Source organism: Culex pipiens, chromosome 3 (assembly GCF_016801865.2).
Source record: "Culex pipiens pallens isolate TS chromosome 3, TS_CPP_V2, whole genome shotgun sequence".
Taxonomy (NCBI): Eukaryota; Metazoa; Arthropoda; class Insecta; order Diptera; family Culicidae; genus Culex; species Culex pipiens.
In genome coordinates this window covers 166,832,701-166,850,873 of record NC_068939.1, presented here as the reverse complement: position 1 = coordinate 166,850,873, position 18,173 = coordinate 166,832,701, and the positions used below count along the sequence as shown (strand labels likewise).

At 35.8% G+C, this 18,173-nt stretch overlaps 1 protein-coding gene across 8 annotated transcripts in view; it reads left to right on the top strand.

Annotated features, from left to right (window-relative positions):
- Positions 1-2,275: 2,275 nt before the first annotated feature.
- LOC120418920 (dystrobrevin beta) overlaps positions 2,276-18,173 on the top strand; it is a 66,046-nt gene continuing 50,148 nt past the window's right edge. For 3 of the 8 annotated variants that reach the window (XM_039581495.2, XM_039581487.2, XM_039581503.2), the window contains exon 1: positions 2,277-2,573. The gene's annotated coding sequence lies outside the window, so the exon portion shown is untranslated. Of the gene's footprint in view, positions 2,574-8,794; positions 9,164-18,173 lie in introns of all 8 variants that reach the window. The other 5 variants (XM_039581480.2, XM_039581454.2, XM_039581461.2 and 2 more) reach the window with 4 other exon arrangements.

The window sequence follows — 18,173 nt, the reverse complement described above, 5'->3', positions numbered from 1 at the left end:
AAATTTCAAAATGTTTTTTTAATATTAAATATTGATCCTTGCACTGTAACTTGGGTTTGGCCCGCACTTTTCTCTCGCACTTTTGACAATAAAATTTCCAAAAACTAGGCAACCATCAAATGTTTATTTACATTTCCAGTCGCAGTTTCCACCAAACTGGACATTCGAACTTTAAAATTGCGATTGACAGGTGAGCAACATCGGCTCGCTTTGATTATTTTTTGAGAAAATAAAATTTTCCCAAGCCAGTTTGACAACTCGCAATATTGCGATCAATAGCAATAGTTTAGTGCAAAGTCCAAGTTAGTGAGAATTGCGCAATATTGAATGAAATTTTCATCAATTTTCAGGTTGATTGAAACTTATTTTAAATGAATAATGACAAAAATGCACGAAGTTTTTTTCGGTTATTATGGATTCAATGGAGCATTTCCATTCGAGCAGTTTTTGCTTTTTTCTACAATGTGTTTCTTATGGAGCGAACTGTCAAAAACTGCTCGACTGCGGGTGCTCCATTCAATTATTTTTTATTAGTAAATAAGGCGAAATAAGGCTTGTACAAATATCTTTAAAAGTTTTTGTCATGCCCCCTTCAAAATCCCGAAAAATTAGGGAGCAAAACAAATTTTGATTTTCGATTTCGCTAAAATTTTAGTTTTCGTCAAATCTTACATTTTTAAAAAATAAATGGTTGCAATGCCTTTTAAAACACTTTTTTCATTCAGTGGTTAAAACCATGGCTTGTTGTTTATTATTTTTTTCATTTTTTTTTTTTGTTGCATTGTGAGCTGAACCAAATGGCGTTTTTAACTCAATTTGGCCCGAAATGCACATGCGTCTAGTTAACACGACAGCGACGAAATAGACTTTACTCGATATTACAAAATTTGTAATTTACATCTATTTTGGGACCACCCATAAACCATCGCCAAACACTATTCGCTAATCCGAATGCAACTGTATACGAACTTGTGAATTAAAAATTGTTTTCCCAACCGCTAATACAGTCAAGACCTAGGTTCAAACTCGATTATCCTTGGAAAAATTAACTTCGGATAATTAAATCTTCGGTTAATCCAATCAGAAAAAAACAAATTTTCGCCATCTTATTTTTGAATGTCGAGCTTGAGTATGAGTCATAAACTCACAACTACACTGAAAGTGATATACAATGTTCAAATCCGAGATGGTTACCAAAATGGCGGTGATGAAATATTTAAAAAAAGCTTTTTGGTAACTTTTGGGCAATCATCAATTAAAATTTTACAAAAATTGGGTCGCAGAATTCGAATTTAATGTTAAAAGAAAGAAAATAAAAAATACAAAAAAAAAATATTTTGATCATGATTCGATTATTCGAAGCCCCATACAAACCTTCGGATAATCGAACTTCGGATAATCGAAACTTCGAATAATTGAGGATTTGGATACTCAAGTCTGAATTGAGTCCTAAAATGAAGCTTAGATTGCTGATATTATTGTTGACAGCGATAAAGCTTATTTTTCTGAGTACAATGACCCTTTGTACAAGCACAAAGAGTTTAAAATGGATTTTTAAATCAATTTTGAAAAATTTACCTCCGGTCCTTCTTGACAGAAAAGCTCCTACTTGACAGCTCGTTCCAAGGGGACCATAGTTGATCCATCGAAAAAATGTTGTCTTGTCAATATTTTTTTTGTATTAAAATGAAAAAAAGTGATCAGAAATGGTTTTTAATCGTGTTTTTTACCGTTGTATATAAAAATTGACATAGGGCTTTAGTACCCAATTCTCGTTACAGCTTATATGGAATTCTAATAAGAATGTAAGGAAAAATCAGGCATGGGTTCTAGACTGTTATAATGATAAAATCATAAAATAATTATTTTGAAATAAATATCCTAAATTCTGAATTAAAATTGTAACCAAAAATGTAAAAATATTAAGAGAAAAAAGTCAAGAGAAAACTAAAAGACCACCCTAAAGTGTCAAAACATAACAGTCACCCCACAAAGCATAACGCCTCAAACTTCAAACTGGAAAAAATCAATGAATGAACGAGAGAGTGAGCAAGCGGGACGCCCCACTAACCAACGCCATTCATACGAAAGAGAGGGGTGGCGAACTTTACGAGTAAACAAACATTCCAGCATATAGCAGAAGACGGCATTACGATTTTATGCTCTCGCGCGGTGTTATGCTTGCTCTCTTTGCATAATTTACTCTCTCTCACACATACGCTCTCTCGCTCTCTTTTCGTAGTAAAAAAGTTTTGCTTGCTTTTCTGGAACACAGACAGAGTCGAGTTGAGTTTTAACTTTTGCACGGGTCGGTTCGGTTTTCCATATCCGGAGAGGAGCAATTCGCGAAATTTGCTGCTGTGCTAAATGGCGGAACTAGCCCCAAGGTGCACAATTTAAGGTGTTGTCATCGTTTGTTGATTGGTTCTGGCCGCCCTGTGGGGATCTCTTTAGGTGTAATCCCGGAAAAGGAAGAGCCAAGGATACTTTTGGAGGTTTTGGAAAAGAAGCTCCAAGACACCTGCGAGTTTCCCAGATTTCGATCCACGGAAGATTTTCACCTAGTTTAAAAGGTATCAGCAATCGTGTCCTTAAAATTAGTGTTAAAATTAGGCTTTTTTCAATTTCTTTTGGATTGTATCAACCGGAAATCAATGATAAGCACCCCTATCAAAAGTGATTCCCCGATTTTTGCGGTCAAATTTTCGGTCAAAAAAGCAAAACCACAAAAGTCCTTAAGAAAAAAGAAGTGTCCCGTTTCACTTTTAATCCTTTCACCCCCAAATCGTCGTCGCCGTCGTCGGGTTCCAGTGGCACTTTTAAGGATCCCTCCCTTTCCCTCCAAAGGAATCCGCTCCAGAGCGTGTGTGTGGTTCAGGAAGTGAAAAATTCGGTACACGCAAAGCAGGCTGGGAGTAGGCAGTGTTAAAAGGTGAAGAAAAAGAAGCAGAGGAAAAAGTTGTGCCTAACGTCAAGTGTGTGACGGAAGAAGAGAAGAAAAAAAATCCTGCGATTTCAGCAGCCAGCGAAAAGAGCCACCCGTGATCGTCGTCGTCGCTTCGCTGGTGTTATGTTGTGTGGTGTGTGTTCATAACATCAGCTCCACACGAACGTTAGTGGTAGTGTGGTGGGCTCTCTTTCGGTGGGTTGCTGCGAGCCGCACAGTGGGGCGCAATTTGTTGACAGGAAAAGTGGGCTGAAAGTCGCGGTATCGATTTTTATTCCACAACATTTGATTGAAAAATTAACGCATTTATAATAGCTTTTACTTCTCTTCTCTTTTTGAAATTTGTATTCTGAAACAGCCTTGTATGTTTGATTCTTTTGACAAGATAGTAAGCAAGAGAGAAAATCCCATCCCTCTAGATTTCTCCCGGCAAACTTATGGGAAATTGGATGGGCTTTCTGGTGAAAATATTTTCAAGACTAAAAAATCAAGTCTGTAATTTAGAATCGGCAAAAAAAATACCAAAAATGCCCAAAACCACTATTTTCTACATTTTTAAATCTGCTTTATTTTTACAAGGCTTGGACAAGACAATGATCAATATGGAGACTTAATTGTCTGGGGAATTTTTGACACATCTTAGGCTATCCTCACAAAAATAAATCTTAAGGGAAATTTGACGAAACTGAAAAATTAAGTCTGTCATCTAGAAAATTTCAAAAATTACCAAAAAATGCTCGAAACCGCTATTTTTCTACATTTTTTATTTGATCAATACGGAGACTTAATTGTCTGGATAATTGATTCCCGCAATCGATTTTTGAACATTTTGACGTTTAGGCGACGTTAAAAAAACGTTTCAATAAATGATTTTTTTTAGAAACGTAAGGCGTTTTTCTATAAAGGCTTTTGTCACATTTCAGACTTTTCTAAAAAAAAAAAACGTAAAATCACCTTTAAAATTAACTCTTAAACATATAAAAATCTAAAAATCTCATAGAAATGGCCTGTTTTTTCTTTCAGTGTATAATTTTTCAGAAAACTCATCTAATTTCCTAAAAGTTTGTGTGTGACCATTTATTGATCCGATGCAACGGCTTCAAGATACAGCAATATTTAAACTACGAAAAACAAAAATATTCAAATAACTTACGCCCTTTTAAATGCATTCTTGAGTCAACTAGATTTATACACACAAAAATGGCATTTTATAAGCCTAGGATAACATGCCAACAAAGTTTCATTGAAATCGGAATCGGTACAACCGATTCCCTATTTGGTATGGAGTTGCTTAAGATATTAACAAATTTGCAAGCTATTCAACTATTCATACACAGAAAAAAAATGGTAATATTCATCAGGAAATGGTGACAGAGTGTGTGGCAAAATAAATGATTAATTTTACCTCTGAAAATGATGAATTTTCATCAGTTTTTGATGAATATTCATCAGGTGAATTTTCATCAGTTTTTGATGAATATTCATCAGGTTCACATTTTTACACATTGTTTAAGGGTGCACAGCAACGAAGGAAGTTGTTGTCTTCTTATTCCAAAATTGTCAAATTTACGGACCCAATACTGCAATAACGCGATTGTCAAATTAGTCAAACTTTGTTGTAAATTACTTTGTGGACAGTACTTTAGGGGATAAATAAAAAAAATATTTCGATAGTACCCGTAATTTTGAAGATACTTAAATGTCTGTAACAAAAATCTGGGTGCAAAAGCTCTGGTTGATGTGTACCGTTAAGTAATATTACACAAATAAAGAGGTAATATTTAACCTACCAAATTTTCAACATTCCAAAATTCTACTTTTTTTTTGCTGTGTAGTTCTAATTCCCGCTATTAACTTTCCAATAGGGCGTTACTTCAAATATTCACTGTTTACATGTAAGTTGGCTCCAAATTAGGATATATCTAGACTTTTTTTTGATTAGGTCCTAAAAACAATTGTAAACATTGAGTGTATCCCGCTTACTCCGATGGGCATTGACGTATGGTGTGAAAGGGATACACTCAATGTTTACATTTGTTTATAGGACCAAATCAAAAAAATTTCAAGATATAAGCTTGAAACATGGTAAAATGAGTCAAATTATAAGTATTGATTTTAGTTGAAAAAAAGTCTACTCTAAATTAAATGAGCATGTATTTTTTTTATAATTTTTTTTTGGAAAAAATGACAAACTAAGCAATATTGCATTAAGTGTACTGTTTACAATTAATAGGGGGACGATTCTCGACATTTTTAACTTTTCGGAAATTGAGGGTGAAATTTTGCTGTTTCCTGGGAATTCCCCGAAGCGAGCAATTTTGGGTTTTATCATAGAATAGAGAAAGATAGAATTGCCACTCATTTACCGACCGGGGGACAAAACTGTGCTGCCTAACTGATGCCAGCGGCGAAACGGGGAACTACAACACCCTGCGCATAATACTGTCAAGAATGTGGAGAACTGGTTGGCACATATATATTATTCATTAAAAATGTAAAATGATTTAAAAAAACATGGAAAACAAATCAAAACAATTATAAAAATTCAAGATAAGTGCATCCCTTAACCAGGATATTTTGTTTTAAATAAGATTAAATGATTTTTATTGCGCATCAGCATCTTTTTTTTCTAAATTTCAAGATTATGCCAAATAAGTTGACACCCGTTTTCACTTCTCCAAGACATCTGTTTTGTCATGTTGACATTTCGCTGTCGCTGTCAAACCAAGTGAAGAATCGGAAGAGGAAATGACTATTTTGCCGTTCGGAGTGAAGAAAAGTGGTCGTGGTGTTCCAGCAAAGACTCCGCACTCCAACTTAAACCGCAATTTGCGCCTAATCCTAACGTTCTACCCCCTTCACTAGTCTCGTCTTTTCATCCGGGTTCCAAGCACCATTTCACATTTTGGATTGCCAACTGAACGTCAACAAGCCTTTTTCCATCTGTCACTATCAAACAAAACGCACCCTCCAGAATGCACAGGGCAGTTCCATCAAAGCGCACAGTGCGCATTTCGACTGAAGTTCCCCGTTTCGAGCAGTGGTGGCGCTGTCGACAGTGTCGCTTGACGTTTACAAGGGGGAATCGGCAAGTGGCAATTCTACCTATCTCTATTCTATGGTTTTATGCAAATAGATTGATGTTAAAAATAAAATTTATTCTTTAGAAATTATTGGAAATGCACACTAAATCAGTTCAGGTGAAAAAATAAATCTAAATCGAAAAGTTCATTTTTGCAATTCCGTCGTGAAACTACTTACTTTTTCTGTCATTCTTGAACGACGAAATAGCCTACTTTTCTGTACCAAACATAACAGAATCGAATAGCAACACTTTTCAAAATAAATGCTGAAAAGTTCTACTTTTCAGCACTGAAATGGGTGCTGAAAAGTTGAACTTTTCAGCACTTGTTTCGAAAAGTAACACTTTTCAACATTTTTTTGATTTAAACGATTTATTGATGAAATACATGGAAATTTGACTTAAAATTTCACTCAATGGGTGTTTTTCGGAATTGCCAAAAATGTTGTATGGAACTCGTTGCAAAACTTGATTTTTTCAGCACTCGTCGTATTTATCCAACACGGTGAACCTCGTCGGATAAAAGTACGACTCGTGCTGAAAAAATCCTCTTTTTGCAACTTGTTGCATAAACTACTATTGTAAAATTTGGATAAAATTCTTCGTGTTTTAGTATTAGTCTTTTTAGGTTAAACATTAGGCTGGTACAAATATTTTTAAAAGCTGTTATCACAAACCCCTTCAAAACCGGCGAGTAAAATATTCTTTTAAAAAATGTTTGAGTTTATTCAAAATTCTTTTGATTTGTTGAAATTTTTCGATTTGCAGTACATTAAAAAGGTTTTTTTTTTTTGCGAATCAAATCTTACATTTTTTTGTGGGTCTCGTGGCGCAGGGGTAGCGGCTTCGGCTGCCGATCCCGATGATGCTATGAGACGCGGGTTCGATTCCCGCCTTATCCACTGAGCTTCTATCGGATGGTGAAGTAAAACGTCGGTCCCGGTTTCTCCTGTCTCGTCAGAGGCGCTGGAGCAGAAATCCCACGTTAGAGGAAGGCCATGCCCCGGGGGGCGTAGTGCCAATAGTTTCGTTTTTTTTTTTCGTTTCATTTGTTTGATAACTTATGTTTGCAAACAACAGAACTTGTGTGAAATGCAATTTAAAAAACTTGTTTGTTTTTAAAATTCAATTGGTCAATTAGATATCACTTAAAAAACTAAAAACTATTTTTTTGCAATTCCGTCGTGAAACTTCTTACTTTTCCTGTCATTCTCGAATGACGAAACAGCCTACTTTTCTCTACTAAAAATAAAAGAATCGAATAGTAACACATTTCAAAACAAATGCTTAAAAGTTCTACTTTTCAGCACTGAAATGGATACTGAAAAGATGAACTTTTCAGCACTTGCTGAAAAAATCTTCTTTTTGCAACTTTTTGCATAAACTACTTTTTAAACAATTTCTTTCTTTGCAAGCTCAGTAACCAAATCTCGGGTCAACAATGTTCAAAAGAGGAATTGTATTGTTTTTTTTTCTCAGTTTTCCGCATGTATATATTTTTTTAAACGGACACTATTTAAAAAAATAAAAAAGGCAATTGAAAATTCAAAGAATACAATTTAAAACTCCAGATTCTTTTGGCGAAATTCTAGAGAATTTTGTCGCTTTTTGGCTTTAAGCTATTTTGCTGAGAAATGCAACATTTAAATTCATGGCAGTCTCCAAAAAGTTTTCCGGAATTCGAGTTGTTCAAAAATAGCCATTATTTTGGAAAATCCTGCTTGACACCATCCAATTCTAGAGTCTTTTTTTTAAAATCACCAATGCGCATGAGTTTGATTTTATAAAGTACGAGTATTTTATAATTTTTCTTTTTTACTTGTTTAGTGCAATCCGGTGTTCATTTTCTGTTTGTATTATTCGTAATTTTGAAAATTAAATTTGACCTGAAATTAGTTTTATTTTACTTGTAATTTAAATAATTACAGTTCTAAAAATTATAATTCAGTTATCATATTATATATGATTGGAATATTCTCTGGGATGACTTTGGAAGGCCAAGTACGAGCGTATCAATATTAAAAAAATAACTTTATTACTTTTTTCTTCAATACAAAATTTATAAGTGGTCCATTACCTTGTCGAAATTTATAATTTTTAATTTCTTCAAAATAATTTGATATAAATGTAATACAAGTAATCATTTCGATACATAATAACCTCATCAAAATTGGTCAAATTTGGAGCAAAACCTTGTTTGCATTTATTTATTTATTTTTTTCAAAGATGTAAATAAAACTGCCTTTTTGGGGGTAAAAACCTAGTTCCTAGTTCAATATCTAGCATTTCTTAACTATAACGTGTAAATCAATAAGCCATTCTTAATGAAAGGTGTTGAAAAAAGGTCCCTCGACTCGGATCTGGGTCGAAGAAAAAACAGAAGATTTTTTTAATACCAAAAATGTATATTTATGTCCTGGTTTTGTAAACTGGGTTTGATTAAAAAAAAGTATGAATAATAAAATGAATGTAGTGAAAATAAACGTTGAAATTTATTTTTCAAACAGTTGAGCTTTTACAATGCTTTTTCGAAAGAGTCACAAATTTTATCTCAATTCCTGTGTCGTTCCCACAGTGCCAAGTTACCGATATCTCCCAAACGTGCTTGATTTCATCAGTGCGAAAGCTCACTCGTATTGGTGTGCGCAACTTACCTTCCAGCCCAGCACGAAAGAACTCCCCAAACACACCGCCGCCTGCTTTGCCGTGATACTTTCTACGTGTGTGTGCGCGCGTTTGTAACGGTTACGTGTGTATGTTCTCAGCCAGAAGCAGTATAATTCAACTAACCTGTGCTTTACCGAAAGTCGCATCAATGAAGAAAGTGTTTGAATAGAAGCTGTGACTGTGTGTTTGTGTTTCACGAGAAAGAAGATAACGAGCTGTCCCACAACATCATCATCAGCAGCAGCCTTGAACGAGAGAAAAGCCCGCACCCGGTATCGTTCCGATGCAACGGAATTTCTAAACAGGTCTAAACCGTACGACGCACGTCGAGAATTCCGAAGGAAACCTGTTTAAGCTTAGCTCGCTAATCGTTTTGCGCAAAAAGCGCTGACTTTTTCGCCGGGTGCCGAGGGTGCAATACCAGCTACCAAAGTGACGACCTCCGAGGTGGCAAGTGGATCGGACAGGTATTTATACCAGCCTTGGACTTGTTGGCGATTTTCGTCGGAGATATTAGTACAGCTGAACTGTTTTCAGCCAAAGATAGCGTTATCATCCGTGCTGTGTAATCTGTTCTATACTTAGTACCACGCTGGTAGATGTGAAAAGTTTTTATCAGTTACAGTTTCGAAATGTTCTTGTTTTGAAACTGTCTTTACTTTTATTTTGACTTTAAAACTATTTTTTTTTGTTCAAATTATAGTCATTCTTGTAAGCTGTAAACATTCTGAATCTATAGACTTCCTTATCTTAATTGCATCATGTCATAACTGAAATCCAAGTCAAACACGCGAAACCCTTTTGCCTATGTGTGCAACCCGGATAAACAATTACCACTTGCTTACCATACAAGATCATAAAATAACACTTTGCCAAACTGTATCCAATTCCAGAGTTTTTTTTGATTAGGTCCTATAAACATATGAAAGACAATAGTTTATTGGTCCTTTTCAAAAAAAAAACTCTGGAATTGTGAACTGTGATTTCAGAGCTTTCAAATTTTCAGATTTTCCTTTTGAAACTAGTATTGGATTTACGGTTACTATCCGTCAAATAATTGGGTATTTTTTTCTAACCATAAGATAAATAGCTTCCAATCCAAAATTCCATAAACTTTCACATGGTATCAATTGTCTTCGAACAATTCTAGAGTTTTTTTTTATTAGGTCCTATAAACATATGAAAGACAATAGTTTATTGGTCCTTTTCAAAAAAAAAAACTCTGGAATTGTAAATAAGGAGAAATAACAGTAACTATAATTGAGTAAAATGACGTAAAGTTAAATAACACTACAATAATCAGTCCCCATATGGTTGTTGTCTACTCAGCCTAACAAACTAAAAAAAGGCGGAAGTGTTTCGCTTTTTCGGCTTGTTTTGCATCGCGCTCCCAAATCGACCGTTGAACCAAACACCACCGCAAGTGTTGTGTGCAATTGCGACCACAACACAGTCCAAAGGGTTCACTACCGCTTTTGGCATACGAGTGTGTCCACTACCAAGCACCTACAGCACCGAAAAGGTCAACGGCTGGTTCTGTTTCGTCTAGACTGGTCAGTCTATTTAATTAAAATTGGAAAAACAAGCCGGCACAGGCTGAATCGATAAACATGACGCGGAAGTCGGAGGGTTTTGAGGTTGAAAGGTTGATATTTTGGGTTTTTATACATAAAGGTTCGTTCAAAAATTACTTCCGTGAATAGGGGGAGGGGGGGGGTCTAGGGTTTGTGACAGCCCATGTTAAAGGTATAGGAAAAGTGCGTGACAGGGGGAGGGGGGGGGGGTCTGAAATCCCGAAAATCTCTGGACGTAATATTTGAAAAAAAACCCTAAGGCTGGTACAAATATTTAAAAAAAAATTGTGTCACCCCTCCCTTCGAAACCGGCAACATCAAAATTCCAATGGATTTTTTTTTTTTGAAGGCTAATGATTGAAAAACAACTGAACTAGTGTAAAATGCATTTTAAAACACAATTTTTACTCGAATTTTGAGACTATGGGTTGCTATTAAATTTTTTATTTTATTTTTATGCAGGTATGCGTTTAAAGACGGTTTAGTTTAGTTGAAATGAGTAATTCTCTAGCGTTTCACATTTTTCGAGTTTTATAATTCCGTATTTTTTTTTATTAACGTTTTTATAGGATTAAAAAGATTTATTTTCAAATGTTGGGCTGGATTCCTCAATTTAGAAATTGTTTTTTTTAATAGAAATGAAATATCACAAAAGTTTTAGCTTAAGAGCAGTTCTCTACGGAATCGGTCTTTTTTCTTTAATTTTAATTTTTGTATTTTTTAATCCGGCTGAAACTTTTTTGGTGCCTTTGGTATGCCCAAAGAAGCCATTTTGCATCATTAGTTTGTCCATATAATTTTCCATACAAATTTGGCAGCTGTTCATACAAAAATGATATGTGAAAATTCAAAAATCTGTATCTTTTGAAGGAATTTTTTGATCGAGTTGGTGTCTTCGGCAAAGTTGTAGGTATGGATATGGACTACACTGAAAAAAAATGTTACACGGTAAAAAAAATTTTGGTGATTTTTTATTTAACTTTTTGTCACTAAAACTTGATTTGCAAAAAAACACTATTTTTAATTTTTTTTATTTTTTGATATGTTTTAGAGGACATAAAATGCCAACTTTTCAGAAATTTCCAGAATGGGCAAAAAATCTTTGACCGAGTTATGATTTTTTGAATCAATACTGATTTTTTCAAAAAATCGAAATATCGGTCGCAAAAATTTTTTAACTTCATTTTTCGATGTAAAATCGAATTTGCAATCAAAAAGTACTTTAGTGAATTTTTGATAAAGTGCACCGTTTTCAAGTTATAGCCATTTTTAGGTAACTTTTTTGAAAATTGTCGCAGTTTTTCATTTTTTATAATTAGTGCCCATGTTTGCCCACCTTTAAAAAAAATATTTTTGAAAAGCAGAGAAAATTCTCTATATTTTGCTTTATTGAACTTTGTCGATGCGACCCATAGTTGCTGAGATATTGCTATGCAAAGGCTAAAAAACAGGAAAATTGATGTTTTCTAAGTCTCACCCAAACAACCCACCATTTTCTATCGTCAATATCTCAGCAACTATAGGTCCGATTTACAATGTTAAAACATGAAACATCCGTGAAATTTTCCAATCTTTTCGAAAAAAATATTTTCAAAAATTTAAAATCAAGACTAACATTTCAAATGGGCGTAATATTGAATGTTTGGCCCGTTTAAAATGTTAGTCTTGATTTTAAATTTTTGAAAATATTTTTTTCGAAAAGATCGGAAAATTTCACGAATGTTTCATGTTTTAACATTGTAAATCGGACCTATAGTTGCTGAGATATCGACATTAGAAAATGTTGGGTTGTTTGGGTGAGACTTAGAAAACATCAATTTTCCTGTTTTTTAGCCTTTGCATAGCAATATCTCAGCAACTATGGGTCGCATCAACAAAGTTCAATAAAGCAAAATATAGAGAATTTTCTCTGCTTTTCAAAAATATTTCTTTCAAAGGTGGGCAAACATGGGCACTAATTTAAAAAAATTAAAAAATGCGACTATTTTCAAAAAAGTTACCTAAAAATGGCTATAACTTGAAAACGGTGCACTTTATCAAAAATTCACTAAAGTACTTTTTGATTGCAAATTCGATTTTACATCGAAAAATGAAGTTGAAAAATTTTTGCAACCGATATTTCGATTTTTTGAAAAAATCAGTATTGATTCAAAAAATCATAACTCGGTCAAAGATTTTTTGCCCATTCTGGAAATTTCTGAAAAGTTGGCATTTTATGTCCTCTAAAACAAATCAAAAAATAAAAAAAATTAAAAATAGTGTTTTTTTGCAAATCAAGTTTTAGTGACAAAAAGTTAAATAAAAAATCACCAAAATTTTTTTTACCGTGTATCATTTTTTTTTCAGTGTAGTCCATATCCATACCTACAACTTTGTCGAAGACACCAACTCGATCAAAAAATTCCTTCAAAAGATACAGATTTTTGAATTTTCACATATCATTTTTGTATGGACAGCTGCCAAATTTGTATGGAAAATTATATGGACAAACTAATGATGCAAAATGGCTTCTTTGGGCATACCAAAGGCACCAAAAAAGTTTCAGCCGGATTAAAAAATACAAAAAAAATCGAATGACCGAAAACTCAGAGAATTGCTCTTAAACATTGAAAATTGAACCAACAGTTTCCGATATATTGCGAGTTGAAAAATGAGGGCTAATTAGATGACACTGAGAAAATATATTTTTTATACTTTTTACACTTCTCTGCAAACATTTGGTTTGCATCAACAAAGTCAAAAAAGGAAAATTTTATCAGTTTTTTTAAAAATATGTAGAGAGACTTTTTTCATTAATGGAGTATTTTTATATTGGAGCAGTTCTCCCAGATTTCGGTCATTCGATTTTTTTTTTTTTGTATTTTTTAATCCGACTGAAACTTTTTTGGTGCCTTCGGTGTGCCCAAAGAAGCCATTTTGCATTATTAGTTTGTCCATATAATTTTCCATACAAATTTGGCAGCTGGCCATACACAAATGATGCATGAAAATTCAAAAATATGTATCTTTTAAAGGAACTTTTTGATCGATTTGGTGTCTTCGGCAAAGTTGTAGGTATGGATACGGACTACACTGGAAAAAAATGATACACGGTAAAAAAAAAATTTTGGTGATTCTTTATTTAACTTTTTGTCACTAAAACTTGATTTGCAAAAAAACACTATTTTTAATTTTTTTAATTTTTTGATATGTTTTATGCCAACTTTTCAGAAATTTCCAGGCTGTGCAAAAAATCTTTGAGCGAGTTATGAATTTTTGAATCAATACTATTTTTTTCAAAAAATCGAAAAATTTGTCGCAAATTTTTTTTTTTATATTATTACTCAAATATAAAAAGTTTAAAATAAAACTTAAGAACGATGACTACAAAATAGTTAAAAATCTCATCAAATTAATTTCTTAATTTCTATTACTCATGCAACGTTGACATCGGAACAATCGAAATGCACCTATTATTTTTTTAAATTGCATTTTTTGCAGAATAAAGTCACATAAAATTTATTTGAGTATTACACAGCAATATTTTCTGAACAATATTTTTTGTAAATTCGTCTTAAAACATTAATGATCGTAACTCGAGTTGTTGAGATAAAGCTTGTGCAAAAGGAAGAATTTGGAAAAATAAGTTTTCTAAGTGTCCCAAATTCGGTAAATTCTGATACCTGGTCTGATTTTCTGTAATTTTTTTTTATGTTTCTGCCTCTTAAGACTTGACCACGTGAATCCAAATCAAAAATGTACACAGCTTGAAATCTTGGTACCATTAAATTGGACCACTTGGAAAGGAGCACCCATAAAATCGCAACTTTAGAGCGACCCACGGTCTTCAATTTATGTTCGAGTGAATCCTTCCTTGATGGTGTCTTTGCGGAGCTGAAGAACGGACAGAAAGGGGGAACCATCAATTCACTCAGCTCAACCTTGGCAGTTTGGCGAGAAATTGGCACACATGGTCGAAGGGGTTTGGACACGCACGAATAAAATTAAAATTAAATTTATTTAAATAAAATGGAAGAAAATAAGTTGCAATGCAAAATTTTATCTTGAAAAACTTAAATATCTCAAAAAGAAGATTTTTTAACTTTTATAAAGTGTCCAACCCCTTGCACAGTGGGAAAAAAGGACCCAAAAAATTACCGCAACATAATTTTGCGCAAACCATCGATTGGTATACACCAAAAGCTTCGTTTTTGCACCAGGAACAATAATCCGATGAAAAATCGCACTGCACGGACCGGTGGCCGGAGTACAGGCCACCGGAAGATCCGAAATTTTGGAAAAAGTGTCAGATTATTCCAATTGTAAACTGATAAGCTTTCTTCTACCATGAATAGTCATGCAAAACAATCCTAGAATAATATTAAATACCATAGGACCCATCGGAACCGGTTTCACCGATCTCCGGTGGCCACATCCGGAACCGCATTAGGAAACAGCGTAAACTAGTCATGCGACGTATCAAACTTCTTGATTTTGGATGGAGAGTATCCTTAAAATGTATTTTTACATCCGGTGACCGGTTCCCAGGTTTTCCGGTGGCCATATCTGAAGATCATATTTGGCAAACTCCTGAAACCACTCTTGCGACATATCAAACTTCATGTTTTTAAGAGAGGAGTGTATAACTCATGTCCCCATCAAAAATCAAGAAGTTTGATACGTCGCATGACTAGTTTACGCTGTTTCCTAATGCGGTTCCGGATGTGGCCACCGGAGATCGGTGGAACCGGTTCCGATGGATTTTATGGTATTTAATATTATTCTAGGATTGTTTTGCATGACTATTTATGGTAGAAGAAAGCTTATCAGTTTACAATTGGAATAATATGACACTTTTTCCAAAATTCCGGATCTTCCGGTGGCCTGTACTCCGGCCACCGGTCCGTGCAGTGCGATTTTTCATCGGATTATTGTTCCTGGTGCAAAAACGAAGCTTTTGGTGTATAGCAATCGATGGTTTGCGAGAAATCATGTTGCGGTAATTTTTTGGGCTCTTTTTTCCCACTGTGCCTTGGTGGGCACCTAATGCAAGCTCACGCCAGGATCAGTTTCTTCTGAATAATAGATGAATCTGTTTTTAACAAGCATCCTGTCAGCTCACGAAATCATGCCCACCAAGACCTTTTTTTGAGATTGAAGGAGTGAATTTCCTGAATTTTGTATATATATATTTTTTTATTCTATTTTGAATATTTTTTATCTTAATTTTCGGATTGATAAATCGCAAAATTACCCCAAAATCCAACTCCACATGGACTTTATTTGTGGACAATATTTTCCCCTCAAAAGCTCTGGTCTGGTCCAGCTGAGACGGGATCCGGATCTCGGGGATCTGCGGAGAAAACAGGGTCAGTGGGACAGAAGCAAGGACACAAACCAGATGCCACCGGGGGCAGGGCCTTCAACTTAATTGCCGAGTGGGGTGGTTAGAGGTTGGTGACACTTGGGTGACACCAATTTTCGCCATCAAATGGCCGCAATGTTTACGTGTGTGTGTGTGAGGAGACCTGAGGCTATTTATTTTGGGGTCACACACGCACACGTGTGTTTGTGGGGGTTAATAATTAATGATTCAATTAATTGGTGTTCTCTCTCTCTCTCTCTCTCTCTCTCTCTGGGTCTGTTTCCGTTATCGCTCACGCTATCGGGACCATGTATAATAAACGTCATGTGGATGGTGGTGATAAGCATTGATGGATACCAGAGCACCAGAAAGGGTATTTTTATTCAGGGAATAAAAGGGGACGTTGGGATGACCCATCAATGAAGATAATTATGGTTATGAGCAATTTTAACATAAATTTTGCTACCATTATTTTTTATTGATATGATAATTTTACACAAGTTTTAATTATACTAATTAATGCAGGATGGAAATATCAACGAAGGGAGAAATTGAGACATCAGATTTCAGCAAATTTAAAGTACCCGTTTGATTAGCATCACAACAATAAATGTTTTACAAATAAATTCTGAAAGCCAATAATTGATTGCTTATGTTTTTTCAATTTATATTTTTGGCAAGGGGGACAACAAATCTGAAAAGTTTAAATATCACTCATTTTAGTGCTAAAAAGTTCACCTTTTCAGCACTTGTGTTAAAAAAAGCCTACTTAAATAGGGGAAGCAATCGTTACAGTGAAAATTCCTATTCCTAATTGTTTTTTTTTTAATTGCAAAAAATTCAACTCGGCAGAGCCTTGTTGGATAAATGTAGACTCGTGCTGAAAAAATCTCAATTATGAAACTTGTTGCTTTTTTTCTCTTTGTTGGGACCTTCAACCTTCCTCTTCGATAGCTAGTAGTGCGAAGGGCCCAGCACGAGTTGATTTATCGTGACCTGCAAGTCTGCCTCGCCAGCCTCGTCCAAGCTACCATCGATGACCTCATACCAGCGGCGACCTTGGGTTTGTGAAGACGGCAAGTCTTCTCCGACGTCCGGAATCCAATCCGAGTTGATTTGTCACCGTTTAAACCAAATAAAACCACCAAGATGTAAGTTAAACGCGACTTACACTACATACGTTTATTCTAAGTCAAAAGTTACAAGTAAAATAACCGAGTACGCGGTCGCACCGCGACCTTCCCCGAAGGGAGCCAATTTGGAATAATCTTGTTTGTGAGATACAATCTAAGCCTGCCCTATCGAGCCAAGAGTGAAGAAGGAGATGTAGAAAGGAATCGAAAATAGCCCAATATCACAAGTAATGACGTCATCACCAAATTGTTCTGGGCAAGACCTAGCAAAACCTAGTTCACACTGTTCTTCTCTCGTAGATGTGCTCGATCAGTACAGACGGTTTGAGATGAGTGCCAGGGTTGTAGTTATGGGCTCTGCCAGTCTCAAACATTCTCACCCACCCAGAAATTCCTCGAATTTATGAACAAACCAAAAATCTCTCAAAGGGAATTGGGATTTTGGATGAAAGAATGGCTATCCTAATCAATTAATAAAAAGCAAAATTGAGCGCTCAGCTCACCCACCATGAAAGATCCAGCTAATAGATGTTCACATCGTTATTGTTTAAAGTTCGATCCTTGGTTGCTGAAACTTGAGTTGATCCCTGGTTCTGCAATCCTTCCAGCAGTCCTCTTCACCGAACTTGTTTTCCTGGTAGATTGTTGCTGAGTGATCTGAGTCAGCTTCTCCCAGCAGTGATTTTTACCGTCCGGTCCACTTGAGTTGACTTGAGTCCTGAAAATGTATGCTCTCCTGTCCTTGGAATACCTGACCAAATTCCCTTGAATGGGCATGACCTTGTTCCGTTCATAGTTATCGGATGTTGGAGTGGAGTTCCGCAAAGCTTCAACCTATACGACCGTGCTTGGCTTGGTCGTAAGTCTATCCTGACCTTGGGACCTGACCGACTGCCCTGCAGTAGCCAATTGTGTGACTCCGCCCGAGTAGGTCAACAAGTGGAAGTTATTGCAATATCCTGATCGACTGCCCTGCAGTGATCGTGAACCCATTTCCGCCCGGGGAATGCTGCACCAGCTGCCCTTGCAGTGGTAGAAAGGTCTGGTACGGTTCCAGCCAGCCGGGGTCACTCCACAGTGACGCAGCACTTGCGTTGGTGTTGGATGGTAAACGGCGTTGATGACGCCTCATCGAAACCACAGCCTAGTGGCAACCGTTTTCCGGAACCTTTGGATGACGTCCCGATGACGCCAGACCGCCTCTAAAGTGTCCACTCCAGAGGTTGCAGTGCTCCTGACTGCTTTGGGATGGGAGCAGCCATGCCAGATATACAGATAAATCTGTATTATACAGATTTTTTGATCCCAAAAATCACTCCCACTGTGGGGGTTCGGTAGTGGGTGCGGCGGGCGGTCCTTTGGGCGGGTGGGTTCAAATTCAATGGTTTGATTAGGGGGGTTGCCGGCTAGGGGGGGGTGCGGGGGG